Source organism: Salvia miltiorrhiza, unplaced genomic scaffold (assembly GCF_028751815.1).
Source record: "Salvia miltiorrhiza cultivar Shanhuang (shh) unplaced genomic scaffold, IMPLAD_Smil_shh fragScaff_scaffold_149, whole genome shotgun sequence".
NCBI lineage: Eukaryota > Viridiplantae > Streptophyta > Magnoliopsida > Lamiales > Lamiaceae > Salvia > Salvia miltiorrhiza.
Genome location: NW_026651424.1, coordinates 127419 through 146552, shown reverse-complemented (window position 1 = coordinate 146552; position 19134 = coordinate 127419). Strand labels below are relative to the sequence as shown.

The 19134-nt window shown below is 36.7% G+C and overlaps 2 long non-coding RNA genes across 3 annotated transcripts; both read left to right on the top strand.

The window, feature by feature from the left end:
* Positions 1-6613: 6613 nt before the first annotated feature.
* On the top strand, positions 6614-9767 carry LOC131002598 (uncharacterized). The gene is made up of 3 exons (XR_009094351.1): positions 6614-7088; positions 8909-8986; positions 9610-9767. It is a non-coding gene; the product is annotated as an uncharacterized LOC131002598 (long non-coding RNA).
* A 4334-nt stretch (positions 9768-14101) lies between these two features.
* Positions 14102-17649, top strand: LOC131002599 (uncharacterized). Of its 2 annotated transcripts, XR_009094353.1 has the most exons (3): positions 14102-14969; positions 16790-16868; positions 17492-17649. It is a non-coding gene; the product is annotated as an uncharacterized LOC131002599 (long non-coding RNA). The 2 variants fall into 2 exon arrangements; XR_009094352.1 differs by lacking the exon at positions 16790-16868.
* Positions 17650-19134: the final 1485 nt, after the last annotated feature.

Sequence of the window (19134 nt, the reverse complement as noted above, 5' to 3'; positions counted from 1 at the left end):
GTGTGGAACTCGGGATATCTCTCTCTTCTCCAAATAAGCTATGGTGTGATAATGTTAGTGCAATTGCCTTAGCCGGAAATCCAGTGTTTCATGCCCGCACTAAGCACATAGAGGTTGACATTCATTATATTCGGGACAAAGTGAAAGATGGTACCATTGATGTCGGCTATGTACCTTCGAGTGATCAAATTGCTGATGTGTTTACAAAACCCTTGGCTGATACACGGTTTTGTTTGTTGAGGGATCGGCTAAATCTGGTGCAAGTTCATCCTGGTTAGGATTCCTGGGGGTGTATTGAAGTATGAAGAAAATATGGTGCAGCTACAGTAGCAGCAGCATGAAGTTACATACAGTGCGCGTTATTTTCAAGCTCTATTTTTTGTTCAAAGTTGTTATAGCTGATAGGTAGTTATGAGTTAGTTAGATTGCTTCTTCTTGAAGCTTCTATTGTACACAATATAAATAGCTGCAGTTGTACTCTTTAACAGTCAGTTTTAATACAATGAAAAGAGTAAAATTCTCTCCAAATTATGCAGCCTAGTTCATTCAACAGATTCCATACTTTCACTTTGTGTAGTTTTGTACCATCCTTTCTAAAAATAATTCATATGATAAATCTCATTACTCATTCTTGTTCATAGGATATTAAGTTAGCAATAGGATGCGAGAACTTTCTAAGTAATTAAATCACTAAATATGAAGCAGTTCATTGGATATCAAGAAGCTCTAACCTGGATAGGAAGTCGATTAATTCATTGAAGCAATTCCTCGAACACTTGCAGTGCACTGGTTTCGCAGCCTCGAGTCCTCTATCTGGCATTTTCTCGAACACCTGGCCCTCAATCAGATTCCAACTCCGATCCTCATTCATCGGAATTAGAAGGCTCTTCATGATCATAATCCGTAAAAAACTCCAAAATTCCATGCCGAAATCTCAGACTTAGCTCAATTTTTCGGCTCAGAGTTAAAATAATATGGTAGTTGAGATGATCAAAGTATATGTAGGAGTATTTATCTCAATCTTAAAATAACTCCAATTCAAAAAAAAAAAATCTTAAAATAACTCGTTTAGTCATTGTATACTTTATTTATATATTTTAAAAAATATATTAAATCATTAGATATATGATTACTTGATCTCATTTATCTCTAATAAACCATGCTATGTTCCAACAAGAACTAAGAAATAGTGTGCGTATGTTGGTCTAGCGGTAGGTGGTTAATGTCTAAGGTGAAGTTCTGGGTTTGAGTCCACCGTAATGCGGTCATTAAATTTTTATATATATAAAACAATAGCTAAGAGATAATTACAAGTAGACCCTAAATTAGGGGTCATTTAGCTAAGTTGAGTGAGTTCGTAGGCCTTTGTTCTTAATGCATAAAAAATTATGGAATTTCTATGATAATAAGAACCATACGATTAGCTTGTTTCTAGCATAAATAAAAAAAATAAAAAAATCTAGAACACAATAAATAATATTGATATAATTAACAAAAATAGCAAAATTAGATAAATTCTAAAAGTTTTTAAATTCAAAACATGTATAATCTATAGTATATAAATTAAATTATGATATTAGAAATTATCAAAGTGGTAACAAATCAAATTGTATACATAGGTTATAATGAGAACTAGTGAGAATGACGAATAAGTCATTATATTATGTTGAATAAGTTGCTTGTAATGTATGATTAGCTGTGCAATTTAGCTAATTAGTGAAATTTCCCCTTCCTCTAGCCTTTAGGATTTGAACCCAAGTTTAAATGATTATCCATGCATTACCAATAGCTTATACTGACTTATTGATATCAATTCTTATTCTCATAATATATGATATATATTATTTTTTCTAATTTTGTGGTAGAAGAGAGAAAAAAAGAGAAAAAAATGGAGGGAAGAAATTAACTCATCTTTCATATATTTATATAGATCTGTTAGGATTTTAAAATTATTTTTTATTTTATTTTTCAATCTAATTAATAATTAATTAACTAACTAAATATTGCATTTCTTTCTTCATCTTTCTATCCAATGACTTCACTGTATCATTAAATGAAGAATGCTAAATTATTTGATGATTTTGCATTCTCCAAATTATTTGATGATTTAGCCTTCTCTATTATATTTACACTTACATCTTGTAATGAAGATTGAAGGGTTTGTATAGATTATTTTATTTTATCAAATTCTGAAAATTGAGGAAATACTAATATACATACATTTGAAATGTTAGCACTTAGACCCATTGAATAGGCCCAATGGGACTAAAGCCACCCAACAGAAAAAGGAGTGGGTTGGATCAGATTGCTAGAGAATAAGCCGTCATATTAGATAGCCAACCCCAAATAGAATTTGATGGGCCAAACTATAGGTGAAATTAGGATTTCAGAAAAATAACTGAAATTGACTCGATCCAAACTGAAATATTAAAATATGGTTTAATATCTCTGTTATAAAAATGTCATGTTAAATTTCAGAAAATGAGAAAAATTTGTGTATTTACATGCTAATCTATACCTATTATTCTCTCATTCCACAAAGATTGTGTGTTTATTACTATTTCCATCCGTCCATAAAGATTGTGTGTTTTCATTTTTTTAGAAATCTACTTTATACTTTAAACCCCATTCACACTCAATAATCAATATTTACAAAATACCCTCTCTTTACTTTCACGATTTGGTGGGCCCAATACTATACTTTAACACTAAAATCACATCTATCAACTTTTTCATTAAAATCTGTGCCCTCCACTCCATCACACACTCTTTGTGGACGGAGGGAGTATAAAAATGTCATGTTTTACAAAATTTGATTTGCCTATTTTGTCCATATTTTTAAATCCATTTTAAGGGCAACAATATAAAATTTAAGCTTATTAGCTCATTCATACATTTGGAAAGTAAGCCCACCTGTATAGACAATGGCACTCGTTTAACCTTAACTCTGAATCGGAATAACAGTGCAAGTCTCCACAATCCACAAAGCCTACAAGAAATCTATTATGTTAATAGGTTTCCTGAATCTATTATGAGGTTATAGTGAAGTGTTTAACATTCTATGATTCACTTAGCCAGGTTTTTAAAATTTAATGAATGAATAATTCAAAACTATAATTCTTAAGTTAAGGACACCAATAATATTCTTACTCGATTTTGTTTAATAGTTGAATTTATAAATAAAACCAATTAAATCATAATTACTTTTTGTTGCATAATGTACATGCAATTTCATGTCATGCTTAGCATATACTCCCTCCGTCCCACGAATCTTGACACGTATTCCTTTTTGGGCCGTCTCACGAATCTTGACACGTTTCTAAATATAGTAACAATTATTATCTTTTCTCTCCTACTTTATCACATTCTCTCTCATACTTTATCACTTTATTACATTCTCTCTTCTACTTTATCACATTTTCTCTCCTAATTTATCACTTTGATACTTTATTACCTACACACTTAAAACACTAATCTACAATTCCTTAATTCCCGTGCCAAAACTAAACGTGTCAAAAGTCGTGGGACGGAGAGAGTAATAAGTAATTATTTAAAATATGCACATAATACTAATATAATATTATTATGTAAATTATTATTTAGAATAATTAATTAAACTAATGATAGTTCAATTAATACAATGAGTAGTCCAAAACTTGAATGAATAAATAGGGCCAAATTCAATTAAAATCACAGCTCATTTTCTCTTAAAAGTAAATCTGCCAACTGATTAAATAAGGGAGCCCAAGCCCAATACACTCAACCCAATGTATTAATAGAAAAGAAGATCGGGCCCAGCCAAATAAAATAAAATCCGGCCCAAATACTATATGTACGCCAGCCCAATCAAATAAAAATAAACGGAAACGGCCCAAATAGAAACCCAACAGCCCAACCCTCAAGCCCCAAATGGAATTGTTTGCGTTTGTAGATGCTTGTTTGGTGGTATTTTGCATGCTGAGTGATTCTTCGCTTAGTTGTGAGTAGGGCTGTTTAATTGGTTATCGGGTTTTGGATAATCCGTTAACCGAATCGAAATTCTCGGGTTTGGGTATCCAATAACCGAATTTTTTGGTTATCGGTTCGGTTTCGGGTATCATTTTTAGAAAAATTTCGGGTATCGGTTAACCCAATAACCGAAACGGGTTAACCGAAATAACCGAAAATTATTTAATAAATTATTTAATATATATTTTATATACATTTTAATTATTAAATCATTAATTTATTTATTTTTAAATAAAAAAATCGATTCTTAGGTAAAATAAAATTATGATATATTTAAAGTATAAGAATGAGCTTTAGTCTAGTGGATAAGTTGCTTTGTGTATTTTCTGGAAACTAGGGTGCAAATTATTTGAATTTTAATTTTTAAATGGGTATTTCGGAAATAATCGAATCGGATAACCGAAGCGGTTATTGGGTAACCGAACACCTAAAACGGTTCGGGAACGGTTAGTGAAATATGGCAATTTCGGGTTCGGCTAACCGAAAATTCGAGTACGGATAACCGAACCCGAACCGATCGACAGCCCTAGTTGTGAGTGTTTTTGTTGGTGTCAAGGATTTCAAATTCATGCTATACTTATCACCATCTGCTTTTTTAATCCTGAATTCAAGTACCTATTGCCTGATCATGTAAATAGGGTCCCTATTCTCATCGTTTACCATTTGTTTCAAGTCATGTTTTCTAAGATATATTGCATGGAAAATTATTAAGTTTGAACTTTGAGATTGTTTATATGGTAAGTTCACATTTGAGCTAGCAAGTAGTACTATTATACTATGCCACTGTAGTTTATTGTCATGGGAACTACAATGGTGTTATTGGTTTTGCTAAAGCAAAGGCTCCTGCAGTTCCGCTTGCTCTTCAAAGTTCAAAAGGTATCAGAACTATACATGCATTCAAATTCATACTGTCATGCTTCTTTATGCTGCACGTGTGTAAATTTGGCTTGAAAACTAGACATGCTTATATACTATTGTCTGAGAATGTGCAGTCAACTCTAAAAGGTATTATGCCACTGGATTGTCTGTTCAAATAAGAAAACGTTTCAATATTTATAGAAACTCATCGCGGCATGTGTTATTTATAGTTTAATATGTTCCCACATGCATATGAAAAGTGCTTTCAGAATCTGCACTATGTAGAGCGGCATGAGGATCATACAATTGAACATGCAATTCAGACATCGTATAAAAAGACTAAGGTATCGTCAAATTTCTAGTTGTATATCTTTGTTGATGGTTGAAATTGATAGAAAGCTGTTTTTCTTCTTTGGGGATTTGGCCTGAAATTTTTAAGTACTTGTAGATATATCTTTGGCCAGCTCCTACACAATCAGGGATGAAGGCAGGCAAAACTGTGGAGTTGATTCTTAACTTAGCTGGTTACAAGAATGTGAAACAAAGGTATGAAACTGGCTCGAGGAATATGTTCTTTCATTTACAACTTTGTCATGATGGTTGTTGGTTCAAGGAATCCCCACAACACTGTGAAGGCTCTCTTCAAGGCATTAAATGCGGTAAATGGGAGGAATTATATTATATACATTATCTACATTGATATTATATTTCACCATTGTTTATCCTTTTCTATTCCCCTTTCTTTTGCTCGTAGATTGAAACTCCCAAAGATGTTCAGGAAAAGTTTGGCCGAACTGTGGTTGAATTATATCTACTGTGATAGAAATCCAAGTACCTCGTCTAGCACATCAATTGTTTAAACCATTTAGGCATTTAAGGCATCCACCTCAACATTAATTTGGGTGCAATTGATAATCGTGTGAAAAATCAGAACAATTGAAAGTTCATGTGTTTGGAGGCAGATTTTTTAGTTTATGTGCAAAACTAGAATTGGTTGAAAGTTTGTGTATTTAGGCGCAACTAACCCATTGGACTTTGCAGCTGCTTAAATTTTAATTAATTGCACAATTTTCATCAAATTTGCTTCTTGAATTGAATAACATGGAGTAGTTTTTTGAGATAATTGAATAACACAGGTCTAGCAGATTTTTGTTGTCTCATATGAGTACTACTCTTGTTCAATCTCAGGTTTACAAAGAAACAATATTATCTGTGGATAGATTAATCTCTTGAGCATTTGGGATAACCAAGCTGTTATTTTCTGAATCGAGGTTATGTAATAGGGAAAACAAACGACACAGTGCCGGTGGCAAAAAGATGCTGAAAGGAGAACCACTTTGCTTTTGTTTTTGAAATGTGGAATCAAAATTGCTGAAATTGAGTAGCATAATCAATAAAATGCGTTTTTGTTTTGCATAGTGAACTATTCATACCAAAATCATTTTTCTTGATGCAGTTGCATATTTTAGTTGATTATGGTTTTAGGCTTATGCTCTTTCTCTGTCTCTCATGAATTGTGTTGAGGATAGGAAATACGTTGATATGGACACTTAATTTGTAAGATTTAGATTCTATTCCACAGCTTCACTTGGTGCAGTTTTGTACCAGCTCTTTTAAATATGTATTTTTCCTTCAAATTATTAACTTTCAGAGTCTTCTTGATCCATTCATTGCGTGCAAAAAATAAATCAATGTAATATCCCGTTTCCTCGAGCTAAGTCTAGAATAATTTTTTAATTTAGAATTTATTTTAAACTTAGAATTAAGATGATTCACGCCGGATTGAGAAAAAAATGAATTTATTTTAATTCCAACAAAGACGATTTACAAAAATATATTTTGTAAATTTAGTTATTAAATTTATGTGCATCGCATATTTATTTAATTTAGCATTCAAGCATTTTCATGAGCTATTTATTTAAGCAAACATTGAACGATTATTACAGTTTTCATAGTACAACCCGGAAGATTTTTATTTTATTTTATTTTACTCCACTACACCCACTACCCACTACACCTACTCCTTATTTTATTTTATTTTACTCCACTACACCCACTACCCACTACACCTACTCCTACACAGCAATACATTCGTCCACTCCTCTCTGTCTGCCATATCTCAATTATTCTCGCAAGGAAGAAATTCAATGCACATCTCTATCTCCAGAAGTTCAACAACATCATATTCACTAACCATTCGTCTCTACACAGAACACTATAAGGTTTATCTCAACTTTATTTTACTTTTCATTCAAGCACATCTCTTCTTGTTTCACAGAGCACTAACCAAACACACTCAATCAAATGAAACCAACTCATTCATTCATGTGTGTATATATATTCGTGTGCACAGAATGAATAAGAGAATTCATCTAATATGCTATATTTTCAAACAAAGCCATGAATCTAGATAATCAAAAGCAAAGAAAAATACATATGCATACACTCTGTTTATATATATACTTATATACATGAAGCATGTCAGTTTTATACAAAAGAAAAAGGATAAAAGATGGAGTTTTGAGTTTTGATTTTTGCTTGTCGAATCTGAGTATTTGGAGCGTTTGAGTCGGGAAGGGTGAGGGTGTGTCGTCGGCAGAGGCTGTCGTGGCTGCTCCCCGGCGAGCTTCCGCGGCGGCGGGACTTTGAGCGGTCGAGAGTTGAGAGAACAGGGGCTGAAGGACGACGGTCGGCGGCCTTGCTGCCGTCGACCTGAGAAGAGAGCCGAGGGAGAAACTTGTGTTGAGTGTCTTGCTGAGAGGGTGTCGGCAACGGTGGCTTGGCTGCTGTTGCCGGAAGGTCGAGAGAGTCGACGGCCGAGGCGGTTTACAGCCGTTTCTCCGGTGAGCTTCCGCGGTGGTGGTTCTTTCGGCGGCTCCACCGCTAGTTGTCCAAAGCAGGGGAATGAGAGGGAGGCGACAAGGCAGGACCTTGTTGTTGCTGTCAACCGAGAGAGAGAACGCGAGGGAGGTCGGCGGCGGTTCATCACTGCTGTCCGTTCGACGCGTAGAGAGAAAGGTGGAGCGGCGGCTCGTCGCTGCTGCAGTCGCCGGAGGAGAGGAGAATAGACGGAGGTTAGGGTTCTCGGTCAGTCGAGGGAGATGGTGAGGATGACCGGAGATGGTGCTCTTCGCCGGAGATGGCCGTTGCCGAATGAGAAGAAAGAGTGAGAGAAGGAGGGAGGCAGCGGCGGCATCTTCGCCGCAGCCGAGGAAGGAAGCGGCGCACGGGGTACCGTCGGGTTGAGTCACAGAACCGAGGGAGAGGTGGCCGGAGTTCGGAGAGGGAGAAGGGACGGCTGTTGCCGGAAGGCAGAGAGAGAGAGAGGAAACGATTTGGTGAAGAGAGGGAGAGAGTGAGATGTTGGAGGCGCAGCGGAGAAAAGAAGAAATAGGTTTGGGCTTGAGGGAATTGGGCCAAGTCATGGTCTGGGCCGATTTTTATTAAAATGAGCTGGGCTGTTGAGCCGAAATTCTTATTAAAACAGTTGGGCCTTTATTTTATTTAACAGTTGGGCTTTAGGTTTGGGCTAGGATGGAGTTGGTTGTGGGCCGATTTTCTTTGTTTAATTTTTCAGTTGGGCCTTTATTTTATTAAAACAGATGGGCCTTATTTAAATACCATATGAGTCAGTTTTATTTTAAACTTTGGGCTGCCTTGATTAATTAAATTAATTGGGCTGTCCTATTTTATTAATTGAACTATTAATTAGTTGAATTAATTATTTTTAAAGACTAGTTTTCATAATAATATTAAATTATTATTATGTGCATATTTTAAGTAAATTACTTATTATATGCTAAGCATGACATGAAATTGCATTTATTTTGCAATAAAAGTATTTAATTGGTTTTAATTATAAATCCAATTATTAAAAAGACGAGTAAGAATATTGTTGGTGTTCTTAACTCAAGAGAAATGTTTTCAATTATTTATTCATTAAATTTTGAAAACCCGGCGAAGTGAATCATAAAATAATAAGCACTACACCATGACTTAAGATTAGTTTCACGAGACCTATTAAGAATAGAATTTCTTGTAGGCTTTGTGACCAGGGGGATTAGCGCTGCTTTCCCAAGACAGGTTTTATGTGTATGATCTTCAGGCTTTGCCTATCCAGGTGGGCTTACTTTCCAAATGTACAAAGTATGATTGAGTTATTAAGCTCTAAATATTTCAATGAAATGCAAATTGTTTATTTAATGTAATGAAAACTGTTTATCCAATAAAATGTTTATGTGCACTCTGCTCTGTTTAAGGCTCGCACAGTTAATCAATTGAGGTTCTCTTATGACTTAATACGTTGTTTGAGAATTGTGTACACTTGTTAGTTGACTCGGTGGGTTGATCTCCATCGGGCTCTAACCAGAGGCGTTATAAGGGTGCTCGGCTGGATGTGTTCCGGAGCATGAGAAATATCAGGCATGCCTGGGTAGCGTCCCGAGGTCAAAGTAAACTTGTCTGGGTTACGCCCTCAGTTCAAGTAAGCAGGAGACAGAGATCCGTCGGTGGCTAAAAGGTCCGGGATCACAGCGAGTAACAGAAAGGGAGTGTGACATGTGCGCACAAATGAAAGAAAATGTTTTAACATGCTTAGAAGTACTTCTTTCATTTTAAAACCTTCTAAGTTATGTCAGGTATAATTGGATAAACTGTCTTTATTAAAATATGAGATGTTTCAGAAAATGCATGCCCACTAAGTACATTAGTACTTAGCCCAAAAATACTTTCAAATGTTTTCAGGTTGGCTGGCCGGTGCTGACGGGACGGAGCTGAGGCTAGCGATAAATTCCTATGTTAGACTTCCGCTGTAGCAATTACTCATATCAGTCTTTTTGTTTTCCCAACTTAAGATCTTCATGTTAAATTTCAAATAATATATTTGACCGAGCTTAGACTTTTCACTACTAAATTTATGCCAATGAATGTCGGTTGTCAGGAGCATGAAACAAAACTTGTGATCCAAAGGGGCATAGCCCGACTTTCTATCCTATTTCGGGTTTTTACAAGGTTGTTCCTTGTTTATTTCTATGAATTAGTTGCACCTCCATTATATTTATTCATTCAAGAATTGGGGTGTGACAGAATGGTATCAGAGCATGAGTTTTCTTTCATGTTTCTGATAACCATAAGCTTTTGATGTCGAGTCTAGAATAGTATCTCTAGACTTCTAAGAATGTCAGTAGCCCTCAGCTCGCCGTCACACTGCCGCAACTAAGGTACGATAATAGTTTTAAAAAAAATATATGTATATGTATTTCAGATGTTATGAATGTTTCCAAAAAAAAAAAAAAAAAAAAAAAAAAAAAAAAAAATGTGCGCTTCAATGAATGATGCTATGTGAATTACTTATCGCTTTCCATATGTTATAAGTTATGAATTGCTAATCGCTTTCATATTGTTATCTTGGGTCTCCGACTCATATAACCAAGCTCAGTATCGTGTTTGGGACAACCCGAGCCCTTAACGATAAGATAAGTAAGTATCGTGTTTGGGACAACCCGAGCCCTTAACGATAAGATAAGTAAGTATCGTGTTTGGGACTACCCGAGCCCTTAACGATAAGATGAGTTAAAGTCGTGTTTAGGACTATTGAGCCTTTCACGAATACCAGATGTATGGTCGAGTTAGATTCTTTGAATCTTTCCGGCAATAGAAAAGTTTCATGTGGCATTTAATGTCAACATGTTTCAAGTTTCAAGGAGAATGAACGAATAAGAAAGCTTTATGTTGTCGTTTTAGGCTAGCTGCCTATACGATTAGAATGATGGATCCTCTTGCAAACTGTTTGAGTACCACCCAAGAATGTTTTGAGAATGTTAATCGTGATAGCACCGCTTGATCGATTTAAGTAAAGACTGGTAAGATAGAAATGTTTAACATAGAGATGTTACAACATAGAGGCACTGCCTTAAGACTAAGGATTCACTTGAGCTATTTCAATAGCGGTGAGATTAAGTTTTTCACATAAGAACTTATGTTGCTTATGATTATGATGTCAGTCGTGATAGCTTTGCTAGAACGGCATAGAATGGACTTTCATGGTATCAGTAACTTATGATGAAGTACTTATTAGTAAGTGTTTTAAGTTAGAAGTTTGACCAGAGCCTTACATGAATTAGAAGTTGACATGATTGGGGGCGAAGCTCCCATTTGACTGAGTGATTTGTTTTGTTGGGTCTGGCCAGCCCACATGACTAAGATCTCGGTGATTGTCAATTAAGATTTTTGATCTCGAGGTAGAGCATCACTACAATATATATAGACTCGCACTATATAGTTGTCACAATAGAATATCTTTTATCATGATAAGTATAGTAGCGATTAGAATTACTCAGTTTATCATTAGTTTTCAACCAGCTGTCAATATGTGGTCCACATGGTGGACAATAATAAGAAATGCGTAAAGGAGTTCGTGAATGAATCGCGTCATGAGATATTCAATTCCCCTAGTGAACCAGGGAGATATTACGAAAGAACAAGCAATGAACGAGACTCTCACCACCGAGTCACTACAACAAATGGAGAAGTAAAAAGTTCACGCACAAACAAGATATGTACACCACCTCAAGATGGAGGTAAAGAAAAAGGAAATGGAATGAAAGAAATAGAGGAAACCCTTAAATGGAATGAAAGCACTAGAACTAAACTTAAGGTATAACCCAACCCCAAGGCTAGTAGGCTCAAGCTAAGAGAGTGAATGCTTTGGCTAAAGTGCCAGAAGCTACAGCAAGAATAAAGTTGGAACGCCACCACAATGGAAACTTAGAAACCCCCATTAAATAATCATTTGGAAATGAGAAAATGAGTTTACATGGCAGAAATAATGCCATTAATATTTGAAGTGGAAGTTACCAAGATTATGAGAAAAGTTTGATGTTAGAATTCCCTAGTCAATCTGAGAAGGTGACTTAGGACGAAGGAAACAATTAATAAAGTTCAACAGATTTAAGAGTACAAAGATATTTTTCCCAATGAATTACCAATTTCATGCAACATAGTATGTCATTATGGGGAGCACTAATTCAAGATGTCAAAGAAAAGATGATACACTAAGAATGTGTATTGATTATAAGAAGTTGAAGCAAGCTCATAAGAATAGATATCCTCTTCCGAGGATAGACGATCTGTTAAATCAGTTGAGAGGAGCCGGTGTGTTTTCCAAGATTGACCTAAGATCTGATTACCACCAACTCAGGATGAAAAGAGAAGACATTCCAAAGACAGCGTTTTGAACGCGTTATGGACTTTACGAGTTCACAGTGATGCCCTTAGATTTAACGAATGCCCCAGCAGTTTTCATGGACCTAATGAACAGAGTTTTCCATCAGTATCTCGATAGTTTTGTCTTAGTGTTTATCGACGACATCCTCGTATACTCTAAGACCGAAGAACAACATGAAGAGCACTTATGCATCGTACTCAAAACCCTGCGCAATGAGAAATGGTTTACCAAATTCAACAAGTGTGAATTTTGGTTAAAGGAAGTTATGTTTCTCGGTCACATAGTGTCGACTGAAGGAATCAAAGTAGACCCCGCCAAGGTCGAAGCAGTCAATGAATGGAAGGCACCATCAAATGTCAATAAGATCAGTAGTTTTCTCGGTCCAGCAGGTTACAATATAAGGTTCATCGAAAGATTCTCGAAATTGGCTAGGCCAATGACTCGACTTTTAAGAAAAGGGACTAAGTATGTTTGGTCCGAAGCTTGTAAACAAAGTTTTAAGTAGCACAAGACTAGGCTGACTACTGCACCAGTGTTAGCAATACCAGAAGAGAATGAAGAATTTGAGGTGTACACTGAAGCCTCGAAACTAGGATTGGGTTGCATGTTGATGCAAAATCAAAAAAAAATGATAGCATACACGTCTCGTCAATTGAAGCCCCATGAGCTGAACTACCCGATTCATGATTTAGAACTAGCAGCCGTCGTGCACGCGCTGAAGATTTGGAGACACTACCTCTATGGAGTTAAGTGTGAGATCTTTACAGATCATAAGAGTTTGAAATACTTCTTCGAGCAAAAGGATTTGAACATGAGACAACGAAGATGGCTCAAATTAGTAAAGGATTACGATTGCACCATCAGTTACTATCCAGGAAAAGCGAATGTAGTAGCTGACGCCCTGAGTCGAAAGACGAAGGCTAAGCTAGGGTATTTCATTACTCAACATAAGGAGCTGATTCGTGAGTTCGCCTCACTCAGTTTAGAGATTGTTTATTCCCCAGATTCAGTATCGGGTTATGTAGCTGCACTGACAGCTAAACCTGATTTGAGAGAAAGAATTGTGCAAAGCACAAAGAGAAGATTGGTTCTTGGAGAAGATGCGTCTCGCTGCAAGAACGAATGAAACGAAAGGATTCACTGAAGCAAATGATAACGCACTTATGGTTGGTGAAAGATTGTGTGTGCCACATAAAGAAGAATTAAAGAACGAGATTATGAGCAAGGCTCATGATACTCCTTACACTGCACATCCAGGCAGTACAAAGATGCACTAGAATTTAAAGAAAATTTTCTGGTGAACAAGAATGAAAAGAGATATAGCGTCATAGTAGACCGATTATCAAAGTCAGCGCACTTTCTACCAATTCAAATGACATTTGGATTGGAGAAACTTGCAAAGTTATATGTCAAAGAGATAGTACGCCTTCACGGTGTACCTGTATCTATCACGACAAATTGTGACACCAGATTCACATGGCGTTTCTGGAAAAGTTTACAAGAAGCCATGGGCACACAGCTGAACTTCAGCATAGCGTACCACCCCCAGACTGACGGGCAGTCAGAAAGAACGATTCAGATCCTAGAAGATGTGCTGCGAACGATTGTCGCAGACAAAGGTGGAAGTTGGGAGGATTTGTTACCTCTTGTAGAATTTGCTTATAACAACAGTTATCAAGCAACTATTGGAATGGCTCCATATGAGGCTTTATACAGCCGAAAATGTAGTTCACCACTTTACTAAGATGAAGTGGGTGAAAGAAAGCTGTTAGGTCCTGAACTGGTCCAACAGATGGTTGAGAAGGTCGACCACATCAAGCAAAGAATCAAAGAAGCTCTAGATAGACAAAAGTCTTACGCCGATAAACGCCGATCGGAGTTAGAATTCAATGTTGGGGATCAAGTTTTCCTCAAAGTTTCTCCCTTAAAGGGAGTTATACGTTTTAGAAAGAGGGGCAAGTTACGACCCCGTTATATAGGACCTTTTGAGATCCTAGATAAGATAGGCCATGTAGCCTATAGGTTGGCATTGCCACCCAGTATTGGAGACGTGCACAATGTGTTTCATGTCTCTCAGTTAAGAAAGTATGTGTTTAATCCAAAGCATTTGCTTAAGCCAGATAAAGTAGTCCTAGCCAGGACTAAAGTTATGAAGAGAAACCAGTCCAGATACTTGATCGCAAGGTTCAAGTTTTATGAGACAATAATATTGTTCTCGTCATGTAGTGGAACCATCACAGGATGGAAAATGCCACAAAAGAAATGAATGAAATGAAAGACTAGTATCCCAAGCTAGAATACCAGATATGTAATTTCGAGGACGAAATTTTTTTTTTAGGAGGGAGGGATGTAATATCCCGTTTCCTCGAGCTAAGTCTAGAATAATTTTTTAATTTAGAATTTATTTTAAACTTAGAATTAAGATGATTCACGCCGGATTGAGAAAAAAATGAATTTATTTTAATTCCAACAAAGACGATTTACAAAAATATATTTTGTAAATTTAGTTATTAAATTTATGTGCATCGCATATTTATTTAATTTAGCATTCAAGCATTTTCATGAGCTATTTATTTAAGCAAACATTGAACGATTATTACAGTTTTCATAGTACAACCCGGAAGATTTTTATTTTATTTTATTTTACTCCACTACACCCACTACCCACTACACCTACTCCTTATTTTATTTTATTTTACTCCACTACACCCACTACCCACTACACCTACTCCTACACAGCAATACATTCGTCCACTCCTCTCTGTCTGCCATATCTCAATTATTCTCGCAAGGAAGAAATTCAATGCACATCTCTATCTCCAGAAGTTCAACAACATCATATTCACTAACCATTCGTCTCTACACAGAACACTATAAGGTTTATCTCAACTTTATTTTACTTTTCATTCAAGCACATCTCTTCTTGTTTCACAGAGCACTAACCAAACACACTCAATCAAATGAAACCAACTCATTCATTCATGTGTGTATATATATTCGTGTGCACAGAATGAATAAGAGAATTCATCTAATATGCTATATTTTCAAACAAAGCCATGAATCTAGATAATCAAAAGCAAAGAAAAATACATATGCATACACTCTGTTTATATATATACTTATATACATGAAGCATGTCAGTTTTATACAAAAGAAAAAGGATAAAAGATGGAGTTTTGAGTTTTGATTTTTGCTTGTCGAATCTGAGTATTTGGAGCGTTTGAGTCGGGAAGGGTGAGGGTGTGTCGTCGGCAGAGGCTGTCGTGGCTGCTCCCCGGCGAGCTTCCGCGGCGGCGGGACTTTGAGCGGTCGAGAGTTGAGAGAACAGGGGCTGAAGGACGACGGTCGGCGGCCTTGCTGCCGTCGACCTGAGAAGAGAGCCGAGGGAGAAACTTGTGTTGAGTGTCTTGCTGAGAGGGTGTCGGCAACGGTGGCTTGGCTGCTGTTGCCGGAAGGTCGAGAGAGTCGACGGCCGAGGCGGTTTACAGCCGTTTCTCCGGTGAGCTTCCGCGGTGGTGGTTCTTTCGGCGGCTCCACCGCTAGTTGTCCAAAGCAGGGGAATGAGAGGGAGGCGACAAGGCAGGACCTTGTTGTTGCTGTCAACCGAGAGAGAGAACGCGAGGGAGGTCGGCGGCGGTTCATCACTGCTGTCCGTTCGACGCGTAGAGAGAAAGGTGGAGCGGCGGCTCGTCGCTGCTGCAGTCGCCGGAGGAGAGGAGAATAGACGGAGGTTAGGGTTCTCGGTCAGTCGAGGGAGATGGTGAGGATGACCGGAGATGGTGCTCTTCGCCGGAGATGGCCGTTGCCGAATGAGAAGAAAGAGTGAGAGAAGGAGGGAGGCAGCGGCGGCATCTTCGCCGCAGCCGAGGAAGGAAGCGGCGCACGGGGTACCGTCGGGTTGAGTCACAGAACCGAGGGAGAGGTGGCCGGAGTTCGGAGAGGGAGAAGGGACGGCTGTTGCCGGAAGGCAGAGAGAGAGAGAGGAAACGATTTGGTGAAGAGAGGGAGAGAGTGAGATGTTGGAGGCGCAGCGGAGAAAAGAAGAAATAGGTTTGGGCTTGAGGGAATTGGGCCAAGTCATGGTCTGGGCCGATTTTTATTAAAATGAGCTGGGCTGTTGAGCCGAAATTCTTATTAAAACAGTTGGGCCTTTATTTTATTTAACAGTTGGGCTTTAGGTTTGGGCTAGGATGGAGTTGGTTGTGGGCCGATTTTCTTTGTTTAATTTTTCAGTTGGGCCTTTATTTTATTAAAACAGATGGGCCTTATTTAAATACCATATGAGTCAGTTTTATTTTAAACTTTGGGCTGCCTTGATTAATTAAATTAATTGGGCTGTCCTATTTTATTAATTGAACTATTAATTAGTTGAATTAATTATTTTTAAAGACTAGTTTTCATAATAATATTAAATTATTATTATGTGCATATTTTAAGTAAATTACTTATTATATGCTAAGCATGACATGAAATTGCATTTATTTTGCAATAAAAGTATTTAATTGGTTTTAATTATAAATCCAATTATTAAAAAGACGAGTAAGAATATTGTTGGTGTTCTTAACTCAAGAGAAATGTTTTCAATTATTTATTCATTAAATTTTGAAAACCCGGCGAAGTGAATCATAAAATAATAAGCACTACACCATGACTTAAGATTAGTTTCACGAGACCTATTAAGAATAGAATTTCTTGTAGGCTTTGTGACCAGGGGGATTAGCGCTGCTTTCCCAAGACAGGTTTTTATGTGTATGATCTTCAGGCTTTGCCTATCCAGGTGGGCTTACTTTCCAAATGTACAAAGTATGATTGAGTTATTAAACTCTAAATGTTTCAATGAAATGCAAATTGTTTATTTAATGTAATGAAAACTGTTTATCCAATAAAATGTTTATGTGCACTCTGCTCTGTTTAAGGCTCGCACAGTTAATCAATTGAGGTTCTCTTATGACCTAATACGTTGTTTGAGAATTGTGTACACTTGTTAGTTGACTCGGTGGGTTGATCTCCATCGGGCTCTAACCAGAGGCGTTATAAGGGTGCTCGGCTGGATGTGTTCCGGAGCATGAGAAATATCAGGCCTGCCTGGGTAGCGTCCCGAGGTCAAAGTAAACTTGTCTGGGTTACGCCCTCAGTTCAAGTAAGCAGGAGACAGAGATCCGTCGGTGGCTAAAAGGTCCGGGATCACAGCGAGTAACAGAAAGGGAGTGTGACATGTGCGCACAAATGAAAGAAAATGTTTTAACATGCTTAGAAGTACTTCTTTCATTTTAAAACCTTCTAAGTTATGTCAGGTATAATTGGATAAACTGTCTTTATTAAAATATGAGATGTTTCAGAAAATGCATGCCCACTAAGTACATTAGTACTTAGCCCAAAAATACTTTCAAATGTTTTCAGGTTGGCTGGCCGGTGCTGACGGGACGGAGCTGAGGCTAGCGATAAATTCCTATGTTAGACTTCCGCTGTAGCAATTACTCATATCAGTCTTTTTGTTTTCCCAACTTAAGATCTTCATGTTAAATTTCAAATAATATATTTGACCGAGCTTAGACTTTTCACTACTAAATTTATGCCAATGAATGTCGGTTGTCAGGAGCATGAAACAAAACTTGTGATCCAAAGGGGCATAGCCCGACTTTCTATCCTATTTCGGGTTTTTACAAGGTTGTTCCTTGTTTATTTCTATGAATTAGTTGCACCTCCATTATATTTATTCATTCAAGAATTGGGGTGTGACAATCAAAGTGGAGTATGAATGATATATAGACATTTCTCTTTTATAGAGAGGAACAACGGCGTCAATAAAAATAAATAACATTTCAACTGAATTATTTCAACTTAGATAAATGAAAAACTTGATGCCATATTTGGATTCTAGCGAAAAAAGACAAGAGGCAGTCTTGTCTCTTGAGTACGACCGGTGGCTGTGCCACCGGGTTTTCTACAATTTTTTTTTAAATGTAAACGGGTTCGGATTTAAATTCAAATTTGCTAAATGAATCATGATTTGGCGTGGGTATGACCCGGTGGCACGGTGTCACCGGTGGTAAACAAGTATTTGTGAAAAGACAATGCATATGTGGAATGCATTTGTAAGTGACAAATATGATAGTGAAAAGCATTAACAATGAAAACCACACATTAATCTTGTCTATTTAGTTATGTATATAAATAAAGAACACACTAATCTTTTGTCTGTTGGTAACTTCACTTTCTTCGGCCGTGTTCTTGAAAATACTACTGCTTTATTGCTTTTGATAAGAAGGATACCATTTTCACAAATAAAATACTATACACAAACTACATTTGCACATTGCTTTCCTTTGCTTGCTCTTGTTTTTAGCCTTTAGGTGAGTTGGATGTTACAATATGATAATCAGATACTGTAGTTCCTGCGTCACATTATTTATAGCCTATGCATTTTTGGCACAGAGATTAAGGAGAACAAAATTAAGATAAAGATGTGTGTGTCACACGTGTTTAGTATTGTGTTTAAGGAATTTTTTATTGTTCCTAATTTTACCAAGGAAAATGAATTTTTTTCCCTTTCACTTTACCTTTTATTTATATTTCAGATTATTTAATTATTGTATTTTCGAAAATACAACATGGCAATTACTATATGAAATTTAAAGGAATCCACACACACTGAAATTTAAAGGAATTAAAAAAAATAAACTGAAAATTTTCATTTCATTATGGCGCTAGTTTTTGGCTGCCATTATCCTCAAACCAACAAAAAGAAATCTGCCAATCTCTAAAATTTCATTCAAACAACTTAAAATTTTCAAATTTCCCACAATTTATATGTTTTGAAGAGTGATAACATTGTGTGCTTTATCACGTGTATATGTTTATTGTTTTATGAAGAATGTTGATATTTCATAGTTAGTTTCTTTTTCCCAAGATACTTGCTTGTCATTCAATCAACTAGGTCACTCGTACAAGAAAAAAGTTGTTCATAAAAATCAGAAAATGGGTGTTAAAATGAGACAAAGTTAGAAATATCCCTAAAGCTTATGGATGAAGATCAAGTTAGC